The sequence below is a fragment of the Canis lupus genome, chromosome X, assembly GCF_048164855.1.
Source record: "Canis lupus baileyi chromosome X, mCanLup2.hap1, whole genome shotgun sequence".
Lineage (NCBI taxonomy): Eukaryota > Metazoa > Chordata > Mammalia > Carnivora > Canidae > Canis > Canis lupus.
Window position 1 is genome coordinate 115,530,493 of NC_132876.1, and position 17,969 is coordinate 115,548,461.

Genomic DNA, 17,969 nt, shown 5'->3' on the forward strand with positions numbered 1-17,969 from the left:
CCACAAATCTAAGGTGAGAGCACTAGTATCATGGTTGTCGTGAGCATCGGAGCTGGAAAATTGCTCTCTACACCCTGCCAGCTCACAGCTACCTGTAATGATGGAGGCAAGCAGCAGTATGAATAATGTAAAACAGTAGATGATTGAAAAACTAATAGCACGTGGCTTCAAAGAACATTATGTGAAATTTAAACTGTATTTTTAAATATTTTATTATACATTTATAAAAACACAGGAGTTTGGAGAGTAACATAATATCCATACATGCACTAGCTGGAACGAAAAAATGATAACATTTCGCAGTTATTTGTTTTAGATCTCTTTTTAAAAATAAGCAAAGCATTGCAGACACGATTCAATTTTCTTTTGTAATCCTAACCTGTCCTAGTGTCTCCCTCTTTTCCCAGTGGCGACCATACTCGTTAAACTGCTGTGTATTCTTCATAGACATGGTTTTATACTTTTACTCCAGATGCAGGTTTCTATAAGCAACACACATTATGAGGCTCTCTGATTTTAAGATTGACATAAATAGTATCACGCTGTGCAAAGCATTCTGCAACCTTCTGTGTTCACTCAACACCATTACTGAGACCAATCCATGCTGATACCTATCAGCTGGGTTCACTCACTTATCTTTGAGCAGATCCTCCCTTTACTCTAGAAGGAACCATTTGAGAGACTTTTAGTCAAATGAACCAGTGGTTCTCAGCTGGGGATGATTGTGCAATGCCCACGCCCTCCCCCCTCCAGTGAAATTTGGCCACGTCTGGAGAGTTTGGGTTGTCACAATTGGAGGTGGGCTGCCGCTGGCATCTGGTGGGTAGCAGTCAGGGGTGTGGCTAAACAGCCTTCAATACATAGGATAGCCCCACGACAAAGAATTATCCAGTCCAAAATGTCAACAGTGCTGAGGTTGACAAACCCTGATACAGATGAAAGCTAAGTACTCAACATTCTTGAAGAATTTCTGGATATGGGGAAATAACCCCAAGGAAAGATCCTTCAAGCTGAGACAGCAGGTGTTCTGCTTGGTGGATCACATTAGAAAGTGTATTATGTTAGAAAGTATTTTCTCCTTGAATGTGAATTTTGGACTGTTTTATATGGCTAAAAATTATTGCTTATTTTTGGGAGTTGTGTGTAGATGCATATGTATTGTGTGTGAATATTATGCGGGGGTGGGAGGGGGGATCCACAGACTTGATCTCTATTCTTCATATTGATAGAAAAATATAACAAGCAACTGAACTAGATTTGAGTTAGTAAAAACTGTGTTTTAAGATCCCATATCTGGTGTTAAAAGATAATTTTTTAAAATCATGACTCTCATACAGATATAAAAATGAACATGTACTAAAGATCTTACTCATTGATGGGGGAAATGCTAAGGTATTATGGCCAGTTCCAAGGAGAATCCAAAGAGCAGATACAGTCATTGTGATATTGTGATTTATAATAAATATATATTTGGTCTTTGTCTCTTTGTGGCACAGGGTTCCAAAAACCCTGGGCATGTCCTAAGTGATCAGAGCTATAAAAAGGTGTCTGGATAGTTGCTAACAACTCCTTTCCACCACACCTAAGTTTATGTTAATGAGATGACTCTTGGAAAGCATCTACAGAGGGAGAGGGGTGTTGCCAAAGGGAACCAACCAAGTAGATTGGAGTGTTGGAAATGTTGGTCCTTGCCCGCCTAAGCTCCAAGCTGGCAGAGGGGCTGGAGGTTGACCCAATCACCAACAGTCAATGATTTAATCAATCGTGCCTATGTAATGAAGCCTCCATAAAAGAACAAAAAAGGCTGGGATTCAGAGAGCTTCTGAATTGGTGAACACTTGGAGATTGGGGAGAGCAGCACTTGGAGAGGGCATGGAAGCTCTGGGCCCTTTCCCCACGCCTTGCCCTCTGCATCTCTTCCATCTGACTGTTCCTGAGTTATATCCTTTCATAATCGACCAGTGATCCAGAAAGGAAAATATTTCTGGGAGCTGATTTCTGTAATCTGCTCTAGCAAATTAATTGAATCCACAGATGAGGTCTTTGGAACCACCAATCTATGCTTGGTCAGAAGCACACATGACAAGCATACGTGACTTGCCATTGGTGTTTGAAGTTGGGAAGGGAGGTAGTCTTGTATAACTGAATCCTTAACCTGTGGGATCTCACACACTCTCTCTGGGTAGATAGGGTCAAAATTAAATTGAACTGCAGGACACCAGTTGGTGTTAGAGAATTGCTTAGGGGTGTAGAAACCCCCACCTTATACACATCAGAACTGGAATTGGATGCCTGGGTGGCTCAGCGATTGAGCATCTGCCTTCAGCTCAGGCCGTGATCCCGGGGTCCTGGGATCAAGTCCCACATCGGGCTCCCTACGGGGAGCCTGCTTCTCCCTCTGCCTGTGTCTCTGCCTCTCTCTGTGAGTCTCTCACAAATAAATAAGTAAAATCTTAAAAAAAAAAAAAAAAGAACTGGAATTAAAATCATTAGTTGGTGATCAGACGTAGAATCAATGCAGAATATGAATTATAGATGAGGAATAGTGAAATGAATATGTCAATTGAGATAAAACTGGTTTCTTCCACAGTAGAAGGGAGAAGTCAGTTGAACCTCTACCCCTCTACCAGGCAGGACAGAATTTGATGTTCATAAACAAGTATTTTGCATTGATGTCAGTTACCATCAACAATTTGCAGAGTTGTAAAATAGCGCCCACTAATTGGATAACCCCGAGAAGTGCCCTATATATTCTAGAAAATCCAGTTTCACACTGAATAACACATTTTCCCCCAAAATGTAGTCATCTTAAGACTGCGTAAGCCAGACTTCAGAAAATACACTGCCTACTATCACAGTTATCTTGCTTAAGCTCTAACGCCCAGATCCCACCCTAGGGTGGGTATAGGCTCTCCATCACCTCCCTGCCTCCTCAGCGCTGCCAAAGGGAATGAATGGGTATTCTCCTTGCCAGTCATTCTGAGAGAAGATAATTCTAGGGCAGGAAAATAAAGCTAGACCAGAGCTTGAGAAAATCTGGAGAGTTTCCTCTTTCTCTAAGGTGATGGGCAATGGGACCTGAACTCCGAGCTAGGGCAACACTGGGAGTTGCCGATTTCTCTTTGAGCCATCTCCCTGCCACATGAGGGACTGCTGGGGATTAGGCAAGTCTTCAGGGTTTGAGTTTGGACTTGTCATCTCTAAAGACAGCTACTTCTCCTGGATGAGTTAGTCTCTGTTTTAAGTTTCCTTTTCCTGGAGCCCTCAAGACATGGCTTTTTAATTTTTAATTTTTAAAGTTTATTTTTATTGTTTTTTTAATTTATTTTATTTTTTAAAAAGACTATTTATTTATTTATTTATTTATTTATTTATTTATTTATTATACACGGGGGGTGGGGGGGCAGAGACACAGGCAGAGGGAGAAGCAGGCTCCCTGCAGGGAACCCGAGGCAGGACTGGATCCCGGGACCCCAGGATCACACCCTGAGCTGAAGGCAGACGCTCAACCACTGAGCCAACCAGGGATCCCTATTTTTATTGTTTTAAAGATTTTATTTATTATTCGTGAGAGACACAGAGAGAGACGCAGAGACATAGGCAGAGGGAGGAGCAGGCTCCCCGCAGGAACCCTGATGCAGAACTCCATTCCAGGACCCTGGGATCACGACCTGAGCCGAAGGCAGATGCTCAACCACTGAGCCACCCAGGTGTCCCAAGTTTATTTATTTTTAAAGGTTTATTTGTTTGTTTAGAGAGAGAAGGGGCAGAGGGAGAGAAGCAGACTCCCTGCTGAGTGCAAAGCCCTGCTCAGGACTCGATCTCACCACCCTAGATGATGCCTTGAGCCCAAATCAAGAGGTGAATGCCGAACCAACTAAGCCACCCAGGTGCCCCTGACATGGCTTTTTAAAAGTACAGTTTCATCACAGTTTAGATATGAGGAATTTAGAGGACTAACCTTGCTTTGAGACCACAGCGGGGGTGGATCAACTGTGGTCGCCGGGGAGGGACAGCGGTGCCCAGCAGCATACTGTCCAGAAGAAAGACAAAGAGGCAGGGATAAAAGATGGTGACTGCTCCTGGGTATTTATGAAGCAATATGCTGAGGACCTCAGAAGTGGCTGAAAAAACAATTTGAGGAGGGCCAGTTTCCAGCAGTTTTTGCTGACTTGAGCTCATAGTACACTTTGGGTGTGAGACAGAAGTGTGACTTAATATTGTTGTTGCAGACTGATGAAGCCTGAGACTTGGGTTAAAAATGGTTGGAACATTGCATAAAACCATGAAAGATCAAAAATAAATGATAAAGTTGATGGGATAAAAACACGCCATTCTTCAGATATAAAGTTTGAGTGCTGATTTGGTTTGGGAAAGAAAGCACAGCATCAATATTTAATAGCAATGAGACTGAACAGTGAGAAAAATTCAAGAGCATGGTGATTCAGTTCCTCAGAGGGCTTAATCACCGACAAATGTGAATTACTGGACTTATCTAGCTCAGACTTTATTACATAAGCCGATTCCAGGGAGTGCATGATGGGTACTTAAAGTTTTGTGCAATGTATTCAGATATAGTCCATTTTCTTTCATGTTTGGATCTAAATCTTATTTCTAAGACCCTACGAACTAATTGTTGACTAATTTATTTAGCAAGAATTAGTAATATTTTAAGCCTAAGTTTAATACTGCCCAGCCTAAATGTCAAGGACTGATAGATATGTCATTAGCATTCAAATAGAATTTACATCAGAGAGGCAGTATGTCCAGTGGAAAGGTCTAGAAGTTGGATCGCAAGTTTTAGCCCTGCCACTTCCTAGCTGCAAAATCTGGAGCAATTTGAATCTCATTGGTTTTTTTATCTAATCATATGTAAAACGAGAGCTCTGACCAGATGATCCCTAAGGATTCTAGCTTAAAAATTCTATGATTCTGTAAAGGAATCATTGCCTTCTTCCAATTTTGCATATGACAGCAAAACTGATGAAACAACGTGGAAAGGGAAGAGCCAAGAAGCAAGATGGTACGTCTTATTACTAGAATAGCTAAATATATTAAAATTCAAATAATAATGAAGAAACAATTTGCATCTACTTACGACTACAAAAAGTCAACAGAAAAGTCAAATGTCATATGCTGACAAAGCTGTAGGAAAATAGTAACACACATATATTTTGCATGTTATTGGTAAAATCTTTTTAGAGGACATTTTGATACATATATCAAGTATCATAAATCTGTTTTGACTCAGTAAACCCTCTACTCTGATTTTTATATTATAGAATTATTGTATTTCTCCAATTCTTAAGATAGTATCAATTTTAAGATACAACATCAGTTTAATTGAGGAAATATGAAAATTCAAAAGGAGAAAAATCCATATGTATGAAGATATTTACAGCAAAGTTATTCATAATTTCAAAAAACCCAACATTTGCAGCCAATAATAAGGAAATGGTTAAATAAAGTATATATATTATGTAGACATAAAATGGGATGGTATATGGCTATTAAAAATTTTATGATAAAAATGTAAAACCAAGAGAAAGACTTTCTAAAATAATGCTGTATAATGTACAAAATGTATAAATATATAAGATATACAATTTGATGGACGTTAGAAACAGTATGACCATATGGATAAAAGTTTGAAAGAACTCCAAACAAATGAAGATCATTATGCTGCTGGCATATTGGAATCATGTATGCACTTTAAGTGCCCCTCGTGTATTTTATTTTTTAGTTTTAGTTTTTTAAAGATTTCATTTATTTATTCGAGCTAGAGATAGAAAGAGGGAGCACGAGTGGGAGGAGGAGCAGAAGGAAAGGGAGAAGCAGACTCCCCGCTGAGCAGGGAGCCCGACGTGGGGCTCCATCCCAGGACCCCGAGATCATGACCTGAGCCGAAGGCAGGCGCTCAACGGACTGAAGTACCCAGGTGCCTCACCCCTCATATATTTTAGAAGCATTTTAATCCCAAACAAAAGTTTCTACAAGCATTCCTATTGTGCTAACCAGTTCTCTTCCTTGGATCTAGTCCTCTACCCTCTCCTTGGCTGAGTGGGTAATTTAGGTACTGAGCTGGGCGGCCAGGAAGTAGGCACGTTGCGATTTTCGGTAATGACATGTAATGTGTTTACACAATCACTTCCTTCACGAGTAAAGGGTATAATTATGCAGCCATGGAGGGGCAGAGCCAATAAAGCAATCACTCTCATCTCTACCCAAGAACCCTGCCTAGGCTTGCGGGAACTAAATATTTTTGAGGGAGGGAATGGGCTGGTAAGAATTCAGCTCCTGTTCACAGAGAACAAATCTCAGCATCTCAGGGATGCTGGGACTTCTCTTTCCTCCCAGGGGCCACCTCTTTGCCAGAATCCCAATTTCAGTATAGTTTAACTGGACTTCCCTGTGGAAAACACTGACAGCCATGGGGCACTCTGCTGGCTTAGATGGTAGAGGGCTTGACTCTTGATCTCTGGGTCATGAGTCAGAACCCGTGTTGGGTGTAGAGATTACTTAAAAATAAAGCCTTAAAAAATAATAAACCAGTGACAGCCCTGAAGAATTTATGTTTTCTTACATTACAGCGTGGGATAGAAGTGGGCACATTAATCACATTTCCACATGTGATCGATCAGCTTAGGGAAACTCAAACTATGAAAACCAGACACTCAAGCGGGTAAGTCATTTGTCTTTCAGGATCAGGAGTTACCTACCAAACGTCCCTAAAGTTGAAGTTTTAAAAACATTTTTGTTGGGGCACCTGGGTGGCTCAGTCGGTTAAGCGTCTGCCTTTGGCTCAGGTCATGATCCCAGAGTCCTGAAGTTGAGTCCCGCATCAGGCTCCCTGCTCAGCGGGAGTCTGCTTCTTCCTCTCCCCATGCCTGCAGCTCCCCGTTTGTGCTCTCTCTTTCTGTCAAATGAATAATTTTTAAAAAGATTTTATTTATTTATTCATGAGAAACACAGAGAGAGAGAGGCAGAGACACAGGCCTCGGGAGAAGCAGGCTCCTCGCAGGGAGCCCGATGTGGGACTCCATCCTGGGGTCCTGGGATCACAGCCTGAACCGAAGGCAGACTCACCTGTTGAGCCACCCAGGTGTCCCAATAAATGAAATCTTAAAAAATAAAAGAAGGGGAAAAATCCCTTTAAAAATTTTTTAAAAATAGAAACATTTCTGTGCTTTTAAACCATATTTACAATAATTATCAGACTTTATAATTTAATTAATTTTCATGCTCACCATCAGGACTAATACCATGCACTTCTACTTCACAAGTCTTTATCTATATTAAACACTCAGTCATTTACAGGGTACATCTGTGAGTGAATTTTCTTAGGGTGGAGTCTTGTTTTTTATGATTTAAAAAAAATTGTTTTAAAAGATTTATTTATTTATTTGAGAGAGAAAGAGAGCAGGGGGGAGAGGCAGAGGGAGGGACAGAGAAACTCAAGTAGACTGCGCTGAGTTCGGAGCCCTTCGTGGGACTCGATCTCATAACCCTGAGATCAGACCTGAGCCGAAACCAAGAGTCAGACACTTAACCAACTATGCCACCTAGGCCCTCACCCCGCAAAAAATATTTTTAAGTAATCTGTACACCCAATGTGGGGCTCAAGCTCACGACCCTGAGATCAAGAGTTGCACGCTCTACCGACTGAGCCAGGTGGGCACACCAAGGGTGGAATCTTTAGAGGTCATATATAAATGAGAATGATTTTGATGGCTTTTGCACATGACTTGATACGGGATTAGTGACTCACACACAGCCTTCCCCTTCAAAATATTATACATTCTGTCTTGTGTATCCTGCTGATACAGGCTAGTTGGGTCCAAGGACCCAGAGGGGGTCCCACAGGACCAGCCAAGAGGGTCCCTGGCCATGTGCAGGATAGAAATCAAACACGAGCCCAGAGGAAGTGCGAACAGAGTTTATTGGAGACGTAGAGAGAGTGCACGTACAGACCCAGTGGCTCAGAGACTCAGAAGGAAGGAGAGTGAGTCTCGTCTTTCCTCGAGAGTTTGGGGTTTTATTGAAGACGATGGTCTGGGGTGCGAGTCCTCTCAGGCATCCAGGAACTGGTCAAACAAGGACAAGGGCTCTAGTGTCCTCCCGTAAGTCACTTGGGCCCTGGAGCCAGGGGTCTTGGCATCAAGGTTCTGGAGTCAGTGGTCTTGGGAACCGTTCGTGACAACCCGCCCAGTCACCCCTCAGATGTTATCGATTGTGCTGGAAGACTCCAGAGAAATCGTTAACTCCTTGACCTTTACAAGGAGGACGTACGTTAAGGCACGTGTAAGGCCTGGGTGCGGGTCCTAGCCAGACCAGAAGCAGGAAAAGGAGCAAAAAGGCAGGGTTTTTGTTTTTTGTTTTTTTTCCCACAGGGTCCCTTCTGTTTTCCTGTCTCCCTGTTGCTCTGTGACACTCAGGAGAAGCCTGATTTCATACTCTGTAGGCAACCTTTTTTTTTTTACCAAAAATCTACGTCATTCTTTATCTTTGAAATTAAACCATTAGCTGCTCACCTTCAGATATCGAACAACTTTAGTCCATTTTGCTTTGACTATGATACAGTCTTGCCATCTGGAGATGAAACTTTTTCCTTCAACTTGAGAAAATTGTATTCTTTTCTCCAAATATCCTTTTTTAAAATTTTTTTTTATTTATTTATGATAGTCACAGAGAGAGAGAGAGAGGCAGAGACATAGGCAGAGGGAGAAGCAGGCTCCATGCACCAGGAGCCCGACGTGGGATTCGATCCCAGGTCTCCAGGATCGCGCCCTGGGCCAAAGGCAGGTGCTAAACCGCTGTGCCACCCAGGGATCCCTCCAAATATCCTTTATCTTCCACTTGTTCTGGAATTTTCTTTCGGACACATCAATAATCCATGTATTGGATCTCTAGTCTCTGTGTCTCATATCTGATTTTCTTAGGCTGCTACTGCACGCGTCTTGGGATAAATGCGATCACCCTTTGAATTTTAAGCTTCCAAGCACAGTTCATCTCCTGGTCAAAGCTGGAGCAGTTAGTACTGAGGTCAGCAGCTCTCTTTCCCTCCTTTTGTGAAGGAGGAAAAATCATTTTCCCTCTCCTGCTGGGATCTTGGCTGAGATGCTCCTATAATAAAAAGACAAACTAACAAGAGAGAAAAAAAACCAGAAGTTCAATAATATGTATACGTTCTGCATACATCCGTGGGAGAGACTCTCAGAAAGGGCCCAGGTCCCCACCTTCCATGTCATCTTCAGCTGAAGACAAAACAAAGACATTGGGGGTAGGGTGCCAGGGATAGGAGGTTACCCGGCAAAGCGCAGAAAGCAAGGTTCAGGCTCCATGCAGATTGGTCGGTGCCTCCTCCATTAATAGAAGTTACTAGAGATTTGCTCATCCCTTTCTTCCCAGTACAGTGAGGGACAGTCACCCTTACAAATGGAGATTTCCCTTATAGATGTAAATGTTCTTACAAAAGGATAACTTCTGTTCCATTTTCAGAGCTTCTGTGTCTGCTGTTCCTTAAAAACAACCAACTCAAGGCAACCCTTCCACCAAAGAGGCATATTTTGGGATGACAAGTTCTGCTCCCCTTCCCCTGTCAATGTGGGATCTCAAGAAAATGTGCAAGGCAGACGGGTGTGTGTGTGTGAGTTTTTGAGGCTGTATTTTATAGAATTGGGCGGGGGTGGGAGTGCCAACCAAACTCCTCTGGCTATGGAACGTTTGTTGGCTTCTGATGCCTGCGACCACTAGCGGCCCACCTCCAACCACTTCTGGGCTGGCAGGTGTGTTCTTGCAGGTGCACAGTCCGAAGACTCAACCCACAGTGAGCCGGAAGTCTGGTCTCAGCAGTGGCCAGATGCTGTGCATGTGGTCAAGGTGTGTGCAAGGTGTGTGTCCTCCTCGGCAGGCGGCGGCCGAGGACCCAGTGAGAGGCCTCTGGAGAGGACCTGCCAGCTACAGCAGCCCTACTCGGGGACAGTTTGTAATAGGCGCCCCCCCCCCCAATCCCAGACCCCCAGCCAGGATCACACATTATATTTTACTGTCCTGTCTTTTTTGTCACCTTTAATCTGGAGGAGTTCTGGCCTCCTCTGGTCTTTAGTGGCATTGGCATTGTGGACGAATACAGGGCCGCTGTGCAGCAACGGAGCCGGGGCGCAGGCGTGTGACAGCACCTGGCCAAGGGTCCCACGCAGACCAGATTTGGCCACCGGCCACCGCTGACAAAATCCAAAGGCCGAGAGACGGTGGTGGTGAAATGAGAAAGGAATGTATTTCAATGAGACCAATAGCCGGGAAGAGAGTGGACTAGGGTCTCGGAGACCGTGTCCAGAGTGCCAGACGTACGTCCAGGTTTAGAGAAGGAGAATGTGGGGCACGGGCAGGTGGGTGCCTGCAGGTGGGACCGTGAAGGTCAAGTCCATCATGGTCCTGGGGTCAGTCACAGGCAGGGGCTCGCTGGCTCAGGGCGGCCCTGGTTGCTTGAGAGGGTAGTTTCGGTTCCCATCAGGGCCTGCTTTGCCTGCAATGTCTTCTGCTTGAGCCAAGAGACAAAGTGGGAAGAACCCAACTAGAAAGTCTGAGGTCGAAATGGAGGCAGCTGGGGCACCTGGGTGACTCAGTGGTTGAGCGTCTGTCTGCCTTTGGCTCAGGGCATGATCCTGGGGGTCCTGGGATCGAGTCCCGCATTGGGCTCCCCGCATGGAGCCTGCTTCTCCCTCTGCCTGTGTCTCTACCTCTCTGAGTCTGTCTCTCATGAATAAATAAATAAATAATCTTTAAAAAAATAAAAATTATTTTTTTTAAAAGGAGGCAGCTGAAGTTTCAGTAACATGTTGGAGGGTATTTGATGTTTTCTCAAGATTACAATCAGGTGATGAATTTCTGGCAAGAGAATTTCATAAGTGATGCCGTGTCTTTATCAACGTATTTTATCAGTAGACATCATTTTGGTGCTGACTAATCATTGAGTTAAGGCGGTGTCGTCTATGCTTCTCTACTGTAAAGGTCCCTTTTTCTCCTTTGCAATTAATATGAACTATTAAGGGGCACCTGGGTGGCTCAGTCGGTTAAACATCTGCCTTTGGCTCAGGTCGTGATCCCAGTGTCCTGGGATCGAGCCCCATGTCAGCTCCTCCCTCAGCAGAGAATCTGCTTCTCCCTCTTTCTGCCTCTCTCCTTTGCTCTCACTCAAATAAATACAATCTTTTTTTTAAATTTTTTATTTTTTTATAAGATTTCATTTATTTATTCATGAGAGACACACACACACACAGAGAGAGAGAGAGAGAGAGAGAGAGAGAGAGGCAGAGACACCAGCAGAGGGAGAAGCAGGCTTCATGCAGGGAGCCCGACATGGGGCTCGATCCCGGGTCTCCAGGATCACATCCTGGGCTGAAGGCAGGTGCTAAACCGCTGAGCCACCCCGGGATCCCCTAAATAAAATCTTTAAAAAATATATATGAACTATTAAATTTTGAGACTGTAATATACAGTGTACGTTTTTAGTTCTTGTTCAACCTGGATACTCCACAGGAACTTGCACTAGCACATTGTCCAGAACCAACCTCTTTGGCTTCACTCTGTGTACGTGGCGTCTCTTTCCAAATTTCCTCTCTCTGCTGTCATGTCATCTTCCACCCAGAGTTTTCGGCTAGAAATCTCAGGCAGCTCTAACTTCTTTTTCTCCTTTGCACCTGAAGGGAAGGAAACATTCTTCTCTACTCTTCAAGGTCTTCCAACTGGACTAAGGATTAAACCGACATGAGACCGATCAACAGGAGAAAAAAAAAAATCCAAGTTTTCTTACATGTGTACAGAGGCCCCATCCCATCATGAAATTGAGACCCAAGAGATTGACAAGGCAGGCAGGTTTTATACTTTTCTAGACAGACAATTCCTCTGGGAGGAATTGACAGGGCAGAGAAAAGTGAATCTTGGGAGCTTCAATTAGTAAGGAATTCTAAACAATTCAGGCTGGGGTAGTAAATTACTAAAAAGTAACAAGGGTCGTGTAGAGGCCGCGTTTAGGCAACAGGCTTGAGCAATGGGACGTAGAGCAAGGCCAAAGGGCCCACAGGGACCACCCAGCTGGCTACGACGAGGCCTATCAGGCGAGCCACCTCAAAATCTCTGGAAGTCCTGGCTGACCAATGGGTTACTTGCAACTGAACACAGGTACCAAGAAAGGAAAATTCGAAACATTCCCCATCCCTGCTCACCTTCCCCCTTAAATACAGCCCACCCACCGCCTCCTGGCAGACAGCATCTCTTCTCTTCTGTCCTGCCCGCTGCTCCGTGTAGTGTATTCAATAAACTTCTATTTTTCTTCTGCCCGATTTGGTTGCCCCACCTTTGGGACCCCATCTGATCAAGAGAGACACCACGGGTTGTTGATACAGACTTCCTGGCTCTAAATTTCCCATCTCTGGTGATAAGGATCTCTCTTTACTCCCTACCACAGGGCGGGTACCTTTCGCGTGGGAGACTTAGTTCCTGCTTTCAGGAGGACAGAGGCGGGTCTGCGAGTCCTACTTGTGCAGGCTGCCCCTGAAGTAACTTTTAGTTACAATAATCAAAATGCAAAGTGGCACATTTGGGGGCAGCTTACCCTGGGCCCCCTGTCACCCAAAAGGCCAACAAGTCCTCCTGATTCTGTCTCAGAAACATCTCCCAGATCAAGTGCCACCTCTACCCCAATACTTCAACAGCCTCCTAACTGGCTTCCGTGCTTCCAGAATACCATCTCTATTCTAGGCCATCCTCCGTGCTATTCCAGAATTATTTCCCTACTTGTTGACCTATTACTATCTACTTGTTGACCTCTCTTCATATACAGAAAGTAACTGTTAAAAAAAAAAAAAAAAAAAAAAAAGAAAGTAACTGTTCAGGATATGTACAATATCATCCAAGATTCCATAACTTGACCCCACGCTACCTCCCCAACCCCCTGTTCTGCACTCCCCACTTTTCCCCTGACCACAAGCCAAAATGAACGGCCTCATTCCCCACATGTTTCATGTCGTTCAAAACCTTATATCTTGGTCCCTGGTATTCTCTCAACTTGGGATGCCTTTCCTTCATTTATCCTTAGACCCTTGCTCATCCTTTCCAGACTTGTATCCGAGAGAATCTTGTCTTTGAAGGTTTTCTCATCCTCTTCCTCACAGGAATTAGCTGCCCTCTGCCCAGACCCATAAGCTCCAGGATTACCAAGACTGCGGCTCACTCAGTGTTGTGCCTCCAAGCACCTAGACTGTTGCTGGGCAGCGTTTCATAAACATTTGCTGAGTGAGTGAAGGCACAGGGCAGCCAACAGCATACCGCAGGTTGACAGAGTGTGACAATGAATGTAAAGCTGGTTATATAACTGCACGAACATTTCATATATTTGTGTCCTAGAAACAATAACTTAATACATCCAGACTCATCGGCACTAGAGTTTCCGTTTCCGCATGTAACAACATATGTTGAGAGAATTTCTAGCAGAGCCCAAGTTGTATCTTAGTCGTAGTGGAAATGTCACTGAAATACTGCATCATGTCTTGGGGGCCTGAGAAAGGTGCAATTCACTTAATTCACTGTGAGTTAGTGTAGTTATTAGAATAAACTTTGTCATTTGTTGCCAAAACATTAACTAGAATAATGCATCTTGATTGAGGGGGTCTTTTTTGTTTGGTTGGTTTTTGTTTTTTTTTTTTTTTGGTTTTACCCTCCATGTGCTGGAAAAAGAAAGGACGTTATGACTGATGAACAGAGTTATTATCAGAGATTTCTTTCTAAAAGCACCTTTCAGGCTACATTACTGTGTCAGTGTGGAACGTTCTCCAATAGTAAACAATGAAAATAGATTATCCTTAGTAGGGGGAAGGAGAACACTTTATTTTTAAATGCACAGTATAAATCTTTACTACCTAAGGCAAACTATGCTATAACATGTACATCCCCAATTTTAGTGGATTAGAGAAACTAGAAATCTATTTCTTTTTCATACAAGGTCCAAAAGTGGTGCTTCTGATGGGTCGGTGACATTCCTCCAAGTGACAATTCTGGTACCTCGTTTTCTTCTATCTTGTGGCTCTGCCATTTTCAACATATGGCCTCCAAGGTCACAGGTAATAGGAAAGAATTCAAAGGATGGTACCTGGAGGAGTGTAATGGGCGGGGCCTGGGATTCATCCACTTTACTACTGTATACATTTCATTGGTTAGGATGTAGTCACATGACCACCCCGCACTTCAAGGGCAGCTGGGAAATGTGGGTGCTCCATAGGCAGAAGAGAGGGCTTTGTTCAACAGCTAGGCAGTCGATGCCATGAAGGCCCGATTTTCTGTGTCTCCTTTATCAACTACTAGAAGCCTAGTCCGTGAAGAGTTGTGATCACAATCATGAACCAATACTATAAGATTTAATTGTCAAAACAAACACCTTATTAAATTAATATATGGTGCTTACTAAAGCATGAAACTAAAGATGGAAAACAGAATGATTTTTTCTTAGTTCATCCTGAGTTGGATAAAAATAAAATACTTGTGAAACTACTTAACAGCATATAGTTGAATAAAAAAATCAAAATGGCTGCACGAATACTTCAGTGAAGCTTGATTTTATTTTTTTAAAGATTTTATTTTAACTTAAATTCAATTTGCCAACATATAGCACCCAGTGCTCATCCCATCAAGCGCCCTCCTTAGTGCCTGTCACCCAGTCACCCCATCCCCCTACTCTCCTTCCCTTCTGCAACCCTTTGTTTCTTTCCCAGAGTTAGGAGTCTCTTATGGTTTGTCTTCCTCTAATTTTTCCCCACTCAGTTTCCCTCCTTTTTAAGATTTTATTTATTTATTCATGAGAGACATACAGAAAGAGTCAGAGACACAGGCAGAGGGAGAAGCAGGCTCCATGCAGGGAGCCTGATGTGGGATTCGATCCCGGGACCCCAGGATCACGACCTGAGCCAAAGGCAGATGCTCAACCATTGAGCCACCCAGGTGCCTGTAGCTTGATTTTAGAATAACCTTTTTCCTCACTTCCTCAAACCTCCCCTCCTCCTTTCTTAGCCTTCTGTTTCAGGAACCCAGTACCACCCTGAAAACAACTAAGGAGGCTGGCAACACATGCACAATCCCTGTCTAAACTGGCTAGATCCAAAAAAACAAAACAAAACTGGCTAGATCCTGTGTTCCCCTGTAAAGCAGCCCTCCTCCTCCTCCTGGAAGGCTTGCAGTCTTTGAAGGCCAGAGCCTGCCACAGCCTCCTTCGCCCAGCAAAGTGATAAAGCTATTGTCCCTCTTTATCCCAGACTCTGTCTTTGCATTATATTTTGGTTCTGAAGCACAGAGGTTGGTTTTCTACAACACTTGTTTATTGAGACTTGCAGTTAATTCGGATTTTGCTGTCATTACAACGTGGAAAGCTGTCACTTTAGTTCATGCTGGAAAAATTGGAAGAGTTGGTTTGTACCATGGCTACTAAAATGCTATGGCATAAATACATGTCACCTAGCGTTTGACAAAGGCAGCCTGCCCCAAGAAATTCAGTCAGGTGGAGGCAATTAATGTGATTGTGCCTGAATGACTCAGCTGGGGGTGTGGACTCACAGAACCCAGGAGAGAAGGGCCATGTGCGTGTAGGAGTGAAGCCGTGGGAGCCCTGTGATTAAACCTGAGGAGTAGCTGGCTAGTCCTGGAACAGTCAATCTGAAGACTTTTTGGGTACATGTAGAGCCAGCAGTTTTATGGGGAAAAAAAGGAGAGTAGAGAAGCAGGCATTACACAGCGATAGCCAAATGGAGTGAGCCAAGGGGGGGACAGAACTATTTCTTTTCTGTCTGTGTCATGGGTGGTGTAGGGGCCAAGGGCATGCTGCCCCAAGATGGGCCACTTTAGCATAAAGATTATTTTGAGTTCAAAGCAATCAAAACCCTGCGGTTTCAGGAAAAGCTCTTTACCTGCCTCTCGACTGCCTAAACAGGGTTTAGATGGAGGACCTGCTCCAGGAAGGCAGCTGTCGCCATAAATACCCTATGATAGGAACTGGGCACGACAGGGATGAAGCTAGCAAACCCGTTTGATCAAAGTCCTTTCTGTCCCATTGTTTCTGAGTGGCCTGGCAAACATTTGCTTATCAAACATTTACTCTTCTCCATCTTCCTGTAAACTGCATTCCTTCTCTTTGAAGTCCCAAATGCCTACTTCCTTCTCCTTAATTCAGGATGACATACATACTTCATTATGTCTGTCTTGGAATTTCATGGCTGTGTGCATTCCCCATAAGCATAAAATTAAATTTGATTTTCTCCTGTTGATCTGTCTCATGTTAATTTGATTCTTAGTCTGGTTAGAAGGACCTAGAAGAGCAGAGGAAATTCTTCCTTCCCGACAGTAGCATATCCGGTGAGTTCCTAAAGCTGCAAACACCTCTTTGTTTATGATGAATGGTCAGGAAATCTCATGGACTGAACCTAAATGAAAGGAAGTGTTTGGCAAGCCATCTTATTTCCTCTTGTAGTGTCATCTCCAGATGCCTTTGTGTGAGGCGAGTTAATAAGGCAGCCTTTCCTAAAAGAGGAAGCACATAATAACAGCCGCCATCACTGAGCACACAGCGCAGAGTGGGTACCCTACTAGGCACGTACACATGTTATTCTGGTTGCAGATGGTGGTTGTTTTTGAAAGGAACTAACTTGCTAATTTTCTTTTTAATTTTTTTCTGATTGTGCTAAATGAGTGAGATATGTCAAACCACACCAAACAATAGCAATTGTGGAATAATAGCCCCCTTCCTTCTCTAAAAGTGAAAGGATGTAATTTGCAAAAGACAGATAGATTCGGAAATACAAAAATTAAACTTATTCAGAGGCGCCTAGGTGACTCAGCTGGTTAAGTGTCTGCCTTCAGCTCAGGTCATGATCCCGGGATCCTGGGATCAAGTCCCACATTGGGCTCCCCACTCAGCAGGGTGTCTGCTTGTCCCTCTTCCTCTCCCCCCCGCCTCTCAAATAAATAAATAAAATCTTTTTAAAAATTAAACTTGTTCATAAGAATATTAAAATAGTTCGATTTGGACTAAGCACTGGAGTTATTTTCTAAAGAATCCATTCATAACTGAAAAATATTTTAAGTTACTGATCAGACTCCATGTATTTATTCATTTTGGATTAGGCACTATGTTTGTAAGAGAGTAAGCACATGGTCATTGCTTATCTGGGGTCTTCAATTTGGGGAGGAAAAAAAAAACAGTGGTCCTTAAACACTGAGATCACTTGGGGAGTTTTAAAAAAATACTGATGCCTGGGTCTCGCTTCCAGAGATTGTGAGGTCATGAGCTTAGAGTGTGCGGGCTACGTTGAGATCCTTTGCAGATAGACATGTAAGAAGTGTCTGGAGCATAGGGGAGAGGATTAGTTGGCCTGGGACCATAGGATGTGAAGGCTTTGAGCTTAAGTTTCGAAAGATGAATAGGAGTTTCCCAGGCACACAAATCTGGAAAGTCATCTTGGGAAATGGTACGTGTGAAGGTCCAAAAGAAGGAAGAAAGCATGGCATTTTGAGAGCGTTACCCTCAATGGGTACTGCTGGCATGTTACTTGTAATGGGACAGGTTGGGGGAGATGAGTCAAGAAGATATTAAGTCCAGGCTTTTCAAAGGTTAGGCTTCCCCTCATAGGCAGTGGAGGGGTGTTGAATTTTGAGCAAGATGAGATCTGGAAAAAATGGAAAATCACTTGTCTAAATAATCAAATCCCCAGCCTGCTTTTATACAGGTTTCACTCTCAAATGAAGGAGAGAAAGTCCTGTAAAAACTGTGTCTTGTACAGAAACAGAGGCCAGTAGAGTGGGTTTCTCTCTGTATTACTTAATTCTGCTGGTTTGAAAATGTGCCAGTTATATGGGCACAGATCTCATGAGAGCCCAGAGATTTGTGGGAAGCATGGAGTGTAGGCTACAATAGAGAGGGACGTTGACCC

General features: G+C 43.6%; 1 long non-coding RNA gene across 2 annotated transcripts in view; it reads right to left on the bottom strand.

The window, feature by feature from the left end:
• Positions 1 to 7,920: 7,920 nt before the first annotated feature.
• LOC140627522 (uncharacterized) overlaps positions 7,921 to 17,969 on the bottom strand; it is a 59,491-nt gene continuing 49,442 nt past the window's right edge. The window contains exons 5-6 of one of the 2 annotated variants that reach the window (XR_012026220.1): positions 11,571 to 11,699; positions 7,921 to 9,123 (exon numbers count right to left, since the gene is read on the bottom strand). This is a non-coding gene — a long non-coding RNA (uncharacterized lncRNA). Of the gene's footprint in view, positions 11,700 to 17,969 lie in introns of both variants that reach the window. The other variant, XR_012026219.1, reaches the window with a different exon arrangement.